Source organism: Octopus sinensis, linkage group LG2, assembly GCF_006345805.1.
Source record: "Octopus sinensis linkage group LG2, ASM634580v1, whole genome shotgun sequence".
In the NCBI taxonomy this organism is placed as follows: domain Eukaryota; kingdom Metazoa; phylum Mollusca; class Cephalopoda; order Octopoda; family Octopodidae; genus Octopus; species Octopus sinensis.
In genome coordinates this window covers 79,528,543-79,537,581 of record NC_042998.1, presented here as the reverse complement: position 1 = coordinate 79,537,581, position 9,039 = coordinate 79,528,543, and positions in this window count along the sequence as shown.

Genomic DNA, 9,039 nt, shown 5'->3' with positions numbered 1-9,039 from the left:
GTTCTCATTTTATCAACCCTATTTTTCCTATTTGAATTCAGAGAATGAAGACAGATGAATTACCACTAAGCATTTTGCCTGGCATGCTAATGATTCTGCCAGCTTTCTGACCTTAACACCAGAGCAATATTATTACAGCATCCCAAAACTACAATCACTTGCATTCAACCCACAGAGATATGACAAATATAAATAAATAAAGAACTAAATTATTTACTGGTAGTGCCCCAGCATGGTCTCAGCCTCAAGACTGAAACATATATGAGAATACAATAAAACTCTTTCGACTTACTTAAGAAAGCATATTCTACACAGTTAATAAGACTAAAAATTGATTCATCATTATTGTCGTTATTTTATTGTCCACTTTTCGATGCTTGAATGGGTTGGACAAAATTTGTTGAGGCAGATTTTCTATAGCTGGACGCCCTTCCTTTTGTCAACCCCACCTGTTTCCAAGTGAAGTAATATTTACCTATTTCCAAATATGACTGTCAACAAAGAAACTACTTTCATAATAGTGATGCTCAAGACTATCACAATGATAAGGCAAGGTGACAGTAAAACATGTTTGCACATGTGAACATACACACACACGCATGGTGTGGCTGTGTGGTAAGAAGTTTGCTTTCCAGCCACATGGTTTCAGGTTCAGTCCCACTGCATGGCACCTTGAGCAAGTGTCTTCCACTATAGCCTTGGGCTAACCAAGTCTGTGAGTGTGTGTGTGTATATATATATATGTATGTATCTATGTGTGTGTCCTTATGTCTAATTTTTGTCTCTCCCCCACCAGTGTTTTTGTGTTTATGTCATCATAACTTAGCAGTTTGATAAAAGAAGCTGATAAAGTAAGTAGCAGGCTTAAAAAGTAAAAAAATAACTCTTTCTCTTTTACTTGTTCCAGTCATTTGACTGCAGCCATGCTGGAGCACCGCCTTTAGTCAAGCAAATTGACCCCAGGACTTATTGTTTGGAAGCCTAGTACTTATTCTATCAGTTTCTTTTGCTGAACCACTAAGTTACGGGGACAAAAACACACCATCATCAGTTGTCAAGCGATGTTGGAGGAACAAACACAGACGCACAAACATATACACACACATACACACACACATATATATACACATATATATATGACAGGCTTCTTTCAGTTTCTGTCTACCAAATCCACTCACAAGGCTTTGGTCGGCCTGAGGCTATAGGAGAAGACACTTGCCCAAGGTGCCACACAGTGGGAATGAACCTGGAACCATGTGGTTGGTAAGCAAGCTACTTACCTCACAGCCACTGCTGCATCTACTGAGGTAGATTTGTTCAACTAAAATTCCTTCGAGGCTGTGCCCCAGCATGGCTGCAGTCTAATGACTGAAATAAGTAAAAGATAAAACAAAATATACATATGTATATATGGAATATATCCAATATAGATTTGGGAAAACCATAGTTCAATTGAAGACCGTAAACAGACAATGTGTGTGTGTGTGTGTGTGCTGATGACTTCTATACCTTGACAACTGAAAAGAAAATGTTTCTCTAAGGAGATTTGCTTAGACTACACATACTAAAATATCATTTGTGTTCAAATAAGTCACTACATTTACATCCTTTTTATTTATCCCAAAATTCTCATTAGCGAATTTTATTCAAGTTATCGCCCTTGCAATTTTATTTTTTACTAAAATTTCAACATTCAGAGAGTGAATCCGTCTTTAAATGATAGGAATAATCTTAGTTAATTTAAGATTGTTTTAACTCTATATATCATGTATGTGAGATCTATTTTTGGTAAAAATATAAATTCTTTTACTGACATAGATTCTAAAGAAATTTGCCTGTAAAATATGGTGATAATAAGATCATGATAAAGTTGTTTCCCTTTTCTATTGGTTGTATACTAACTTTAAAAATGCAGGTTAAGAGACCTTGTGTATGGAAACAATAGTTGAGGTAGTGTGGACATATCCAAGACAGGGAAATGATTAGAGATAATTAGGAACCATTCAAAAGGTGAATGAATTAGTTTGCCATGAGAAGAGAAAAAGTCAAACATTTTAAGCAGGTAACTTCAAGCACTGATGTATGGTTTAGAAGCTTAGGCAAATGGCTTTGAACTGACCAATGCCTTGTGAGAGAATTTGCTCGTTATGTGTGTGTGTGTATTTTTGTACACGTTTCAATTAATTGACTGTGGCCATGCTGAAGCACCTCCTTAAAAGGATTTTATTACAACTGAACATCAAAACAATAGGAAATAATTATGTAGTTAGGTAAAAATATTTAATTATATTGGCAAGAATGGCAGTCAATTATGAAGAAATATGGGTCTTAATATGGTTTCGTCAATGAAACAGATTATACTAGAGTGGTAACGAGAAAATCGTTCAATTGAGGTACAAAATTGTACTTCATGCAAAAGAATAATTTAGTGTTAACTTACATGATGCTGAGAATGTTAAAAAGCTAACTAGAAATAATTACGAGGTAGAGAAAAAAATATCATCATCATCACGTATGCTTTCCATGCTGGCATGAGTTGGATGGTTTGATAGGGACTGGCAAGCCCAGGAGCCACACCAGGTCCCATTGTCCGTTTTGGCATGCTTTCTACAGTTGAAGACCCTTCCTAACATCAACCACTTTATAGTGTATACTGGATGCTTTTTATGGGGCACCATCACCAATGCTTTTTATGAGGTACTAGCACTGACAAGGTCACCAAGTACCTTGCATGGCTAACCCCTTCAACTGGGAGTGGGGAGAGTAGTATTGACGGGTTTTGGTTTTGTGCCAGTTGAGAGGTCTGAAGTATAGAGGAAACAGATATAGGTATTTGATGTAGAGCAGCTTCATGGATAACCCAGCTAGAAAAGAAACAAGAGTGATTTGGAGAGTAAGATACCGATATTGATAGTGAGAGAGATGATGGCAGAGTTTTTCTGGCGTTAAGTACATTAAAACATTCTTCCTACCTTCTCTGTAAGACATCAAGTTGTTATTACAAAATTTGTTATCTGTTCTTAAAAAATAGTGGAACTGAGGTACATAAAATTAAGTGTACTCAAGGTATATATATATATACAATGGATTTGTATTCAGCTCCACTGAACTAGTAATCATAAACTATAAACTACTAGTAGTCTTACATTAGTAATTTTGCAAAGATCACATGCACTGCCTCTTCATTCAGACCTAACTGATAAAAAAAAACCTCTAAAGAATTAAACTGCCAAACATCTCATACTCTATGTACTGGATATATGTTATAAAAAATGGAACTGGATATTTCCTCTTCTCAGCAGTAATTATCTTTTGATATGTTTGTTGGGTTTTATGACTCAGCTCTGCTTTTGATGAACTGTTATTTTAGCTTTTTTGCTCTTATGTTAGTACTTTAATCTATTGTCTAGCAGCACTAAAATCTAAGGCTTCATTTTGAGTATCTTGAGTAATTCAGCATGGTGGAGCTCATCTCTTTCTTAACTATATGTGATAATTGTCTGACACAGTTTATAATAAAATACACATCAGTTATCATAGTACTTTCCCTGCATGCAGCAGTGAATTGCTCCTCCATTGTGGTAGCTATTTACTTTTAGATGCCATAGGCAGAGCTGGATTAAGGCCAGCTCATGCCACTAAGCACAACCCAACAATAATAATCCCTTGGCTCTTCTATTTTCTGACAAGATATTAAGATATATTGGATCTGAAATGATTGATTAAAATTTCAGTTTCCTTCTAGGCTATCCTCCAGGCCTGACCACACAACACAAGTATATTACATGTACCCTGATCTATTTTTAATTGTATTATTAAATGCAAAATAGTAGTAAACAAGATGAGAAAATTTTTTCTTTACAACTACGATAAAAGGAAAACAAATGGAAATTTTTTACTTTTATTTATTTAAAAAAAATTATAATTCACCATTTGCACCAAAATAAATCTGACACTAGAAAAAAAAAAGAAGAAAAAAGAAACTCTGTGGTGTCCCTTTTTCTTTCTGCCTTAAGTAAATAATCATTCTGTTTAAAGGTCAGTTTGGCTCTAACTATGGACTCAGTAACAAGATATGAACTGTTTAACTATTGTCAGTTATCCACTACCAATTGGCTCAGCCAATCTTATGTAATGTAAATATAAATGTCTCCTTAGGTTCAAGGGACTTCAAAACATGTAAAGATAACTTAATCATTTCTACTGGGTACCAGTCTATCTTGTCATCAAAGTCATCATAGGCCTATTCCTGAGAGACAGTGAGCTGAGACACACAAAATCATACAAGATGCACTTGCATTGAACTCACAGGAATTCCACTCCTTTAACCTAGTGCTCTTGTACTGTGTAGATTTCATCATTTCATTTTTAAATAGCTTTATAGGAGGACATGCAGTCCTAAGTTCCACAATTTAGAATATATTATCTAAATATATTTCATATAATTCATTGGGGAAGATTTAGCTGTTTCACTGAATTGGTCAGATGACTAAAAATTTAGCTGTCTCATTAACATGGTCAAATGAGTATGGAGATTCAGCAGAGTGACTGATTGGGAAGATTTTAGTTAACCCACTCAATTGATGTAGTGGTCATGCAGAAAATCTAGTTTGAGCAAATACAAAATAGTTTTAGAATACTTTGTTTGCATTTGTGACAAATAGTGACATTTGATAGACATCACAGAACTAAGGAAATCCACAAATTTTCATACTAGTCACGGTCTAGTATTTACACTAATGAACTTCTTCAACGAGGAATGTTGACCACAAATTACTTTAGCTTTGTGCCTTTAATTCAAAGGAAGATCATCATTGTCGTCATCAGTGACATAGTCATTATTATTATCAATAATATTAATACGTTAACTTTTTGTTTTTATACGTACCTGTCGTGTGTGTCACACTTCATAGCGGTGGCAAAGCGAGAGAGTGGAAGTAAGAGAGAAAGAGAGAGAGTGAAAGAGACAGTATGTGGTGAAGGCGGTCGTTTTGTGTTTTTAAATGTTTTAGAGAGGACCTAAGAGAGAGAGAGAGTGAAAAAGATAGTGAGTGGTAACGGCGTTCATCGCAAGAGCAGTAGATACATAGATACCTATATACATTGTTAAATCAAAAGAGGGAGAGAAGAGGGACACAAAGGAAGAGAAAGAGAGAGAGAGTAGACACTTAAATCAGTAGATACTTACACACAGCAAATATTGGATGTCAATTTCGCTTTTGAAGACAACTAAAGCAATTCCAGTCAATTTCTCTATTAACCATGAGGTTGAGAAAAAGAAGAGACGATACGAGGACAGACAAAACAAACATTGGGGTCAGGGTATCGAATGAGACGAAACGTATGAATAAACAAACAATTAAAATATATACAATTAAATGAGAATGAGTGATTTACAAAAAATGGAGCGGAGGACGCGGTCGACCCCACAAATCACATACTCACATTGAAGACTTAGCTTTGTCCTTTTTATATTCTCGTTTAGACAGGTTCTTTCACTCACAACATACCTGCTATAGACCTCCATCTTTTACAAAACACACTTTGCGACTGGTATTTCTTCTCCAGCCTTATTTTCTGTTTCATGTGGAAAACGAAAAAGTCGATTAGCTCGAGACTGGAGATGAACATGCCTGTTGCAATTCCTTTCACTCTCGTCTTCCATACTACTTTTTTTTCCACAGCAACTACCGAGAGAAAACAGGCTCTCTCCTCCCTATTCAGGGTGGTCGGCGGAACGATCTAAATTACAGATTCGCTCAACAGTTGTACTCTTCTCAAATGTGACAGCAGGTGTTCGACATAAGCCCAGAGCTCAGTCACCTTGGGGCATTGCACAATCGCGTGCAGGACAGTTCACTGTCCTGTTCGCATCTTGCACAAACCGGCGAAGGCACACACTCATGTCTAAAGAGCTTATTTCGAACCGGTAAAGCTCCTCTGTAACATTGCCAGGCCAGGAACTTTTGGTAATTATCCATAGGGGCCCCATCCCGAATATTCTTTGGAACAGGTTGGCCAGTTGATCTTTGTCGAAGCCTAGGGTTTCTCCCAGGACGTCGTTACACTTGAACTCTACTAACCCTCTATAGAAGAACGAGGTAGTACCCTCGCCACCAGCGTTGCCCATCTGGGATAGAAGCACGAGTGCCTAATGGCACTCTGCATGCAAGTGGGAACCTCGGCCCTCACCAAATGTAAAGGCAGCTTGAATGCTGAGTGCGTCGTCCTACCTCCCGGCAATAACATAGCAGCGATTCCCGAGGAAGCAACGCCTAGCGCAGTTTGTTTCTCGCGACGAATCTTAGCAAGTATTAATTGTGTTACATAGGATTTGTCGGTACCTCTAGCAGCATCGAGGAAAAAATGCCGCCCGTCTGTTTTTCAACGGCACTGACGACAGTTTCGTACACCAGCCTCTGATCAGGGAGCAATTTCGGCTCATTTACTCTCAGGCACTCCGCAAACGATAACTCCAGAAGTAACTTTGGTGGGAGTGTATTAACGTCCTGTCTCAATGGGGATAGCAAACCGAATGTGTTCAACGCCGCCCCACCCATTTTGAGCAGGGCATTCTCAATTTCAATCAGCGCATTATTGTAGATCAGGTCATTGTATCCATTGTCAGCATTAGGGCACTGTTGCTTTGCCAGTCATCATTTACCTTGACCACCGAGAAAGCAAAATTATGTACAGAATTTCATAAACAGAAATGAATGGGAAAATGGTTGGTAATTTTTTAGATTAACACTTGCACGATTTTCACTAAGAAAAACAAATTGGATTTTTTTGCGTGGAATCAACTACCCTGGCCTCCTAATATGCGACACAACCCTTTTTGTAGTCCTAAAAACGGGGTGTGGTGTGGTGGAAGCCTCGGAAACCTCCCCCTCCCCCATTGATCTTTTCACCATCTATTTTTCAATGTACGTGGAAAAATACGGAGATTAAGAATATGGAAAACATTTGTTTTTAATCTCAAATTTACCATGAAATACTCCAGGCAAATTTTTATATAACACTCGCACGATCGGATTTTTTACGTGGAATCAACTACCCTGGCCTTCTAAAATGCTACAAAACCCTTTTTGTGGTCCGAGAAACGGGGAGGGAGATGGTGGAGCCTCGGAAATTTTACCCATTTATATTGTGTAATTCGCTGACAAATTGTTACCTCCCTCATTGTTTCTATGTTGTTAAATAAATGGATTCTCAACAAAACACTTTTTTCCTCGGCGTAAAATAAAAACAAAACTCCTTCGCGCCCAAAGTAATGTGTATGTGAGGGGAGGGGGAAGAAAGCTGAACGATTTAAAATAAATAAATGATTTAAAATAGATATATTTTAATTGTTGTGTGAGAAAGTACATATAACCTGATTATAAAATACAGTGTCTTTCAAAAACACCCTAAATTTGAATACTATATCTCGTATTTAAGAAAAAAGAACATTTTACATTTTTAGTTTTGGTGAACGCTGTCACTTACCCTCTCTCCCTCACACACACACATACATCAACACAACTTCTCCCCCCCACACACACACACAGCTTCACTTCTCTATGGCAAGAAGGGTCTTAACTCATGTTAGCAAACTTCGAAATTGGTAAAAGTTAAGGTTGAAAATCGATTTTTACCGCTACCCGCGGGTGCCCCGGGGAAAATAATTTGACGAAAATACAGCTGGGATCGTGACGAATGTCCTCCTAAAATTGGAGCGACATGCGTGCCAAATTGTGGACGTGCATAAATTACGTTCACGTACACACACATATCCTGCCTTTTATATATACAGATACACACACACACACACACACCAGCAGCTGCAACTTTCTAAGTATCCTATGGTATGTTGAAAACTTTCCAAACACGCTCCAAACGCTTTAGTATACAGTGATGCATGTATGTGTATACGTATGCAATAGAGTTATTTACGTACATAAAATTACTCATATCCACCCACTTCTAAATGATAACGGGTTGGAAGAAAATAGAAGAAACAACTGTTACCTGAAAGCTTTCAAAACATGATAGACATACAAATAACAAGTGCCTAAAACACCTTGTTATAGTGTATATTATTTAACGATCACAAATTGATCGGATCTTTTCGATTTGGACGGCAGTTTTTTTAAAAATAATTTCCACGTAACTAGACACTTTTAAACTTCGTATACTGGTAGAGTGTGTTTATAAAACATCTTTTTCTCTTGGCTTTATTGAGAAAATTCTATAGTTTGTAAGATATTTGTTGTTTTTTTCTGCAATTTCAACCAATCAATGACGTCTATTGAGGCGAAAAACATTCTGTGCCGTATGAATATGTCCCTCGTTTAAGAAACAGATTGGATTTATTTACATTTCTGAAGAAAAGAAGATACCCTTCCCTCACTCCTAACCATAACCCTAACCCTACCCCCAAAACAGATTGAAATGCAATAGATCGATACTAGGATCATAATTATGGGTGACAATTTCATATGGCACCGCTAGAAAAAACTGCCGTTCAAACCAAAAAGATCCAATTAATCTATTTTCTGATTTTTTTCCACATTCAAAATACAGCTATTTACCAAGTATCTCGGTTCAATTTGAACTCACAACTACGCAGTGTCGTATAAATTTGAAAAGTAGATAAAAGTTTGTATTATGAATAAAGTATGACTTGTTTCAGTCATTTGACTGCAGCCAGACTGGAGCACCACCTTTAGTCGAACAAATCAACCCCAGGACTTATTCTTTGTAAGCCTATTACTTATTTTGGTTAATGTTTCCAATTTGACCCAGAAACGAAAATCAGAAAAGAATAGTGCAACAGGTGCGGGGAAAATCTTGAGGTGGGGAGAAGACTTTCGGAAAATTCCCAAGATCCGAATTTTTTCTCGTTATATTCTGAAATCATATTCAACTTTCTACAGATACCCTAGCGTAGTACTACTACACTACGTAGTGTTTTCTTCTACCCACTTTCAATAATTTTTAATGTTTTGGCTTCAATTTTGTTTCATTTTATATTCAATTATTTATATGCTTTTTAAT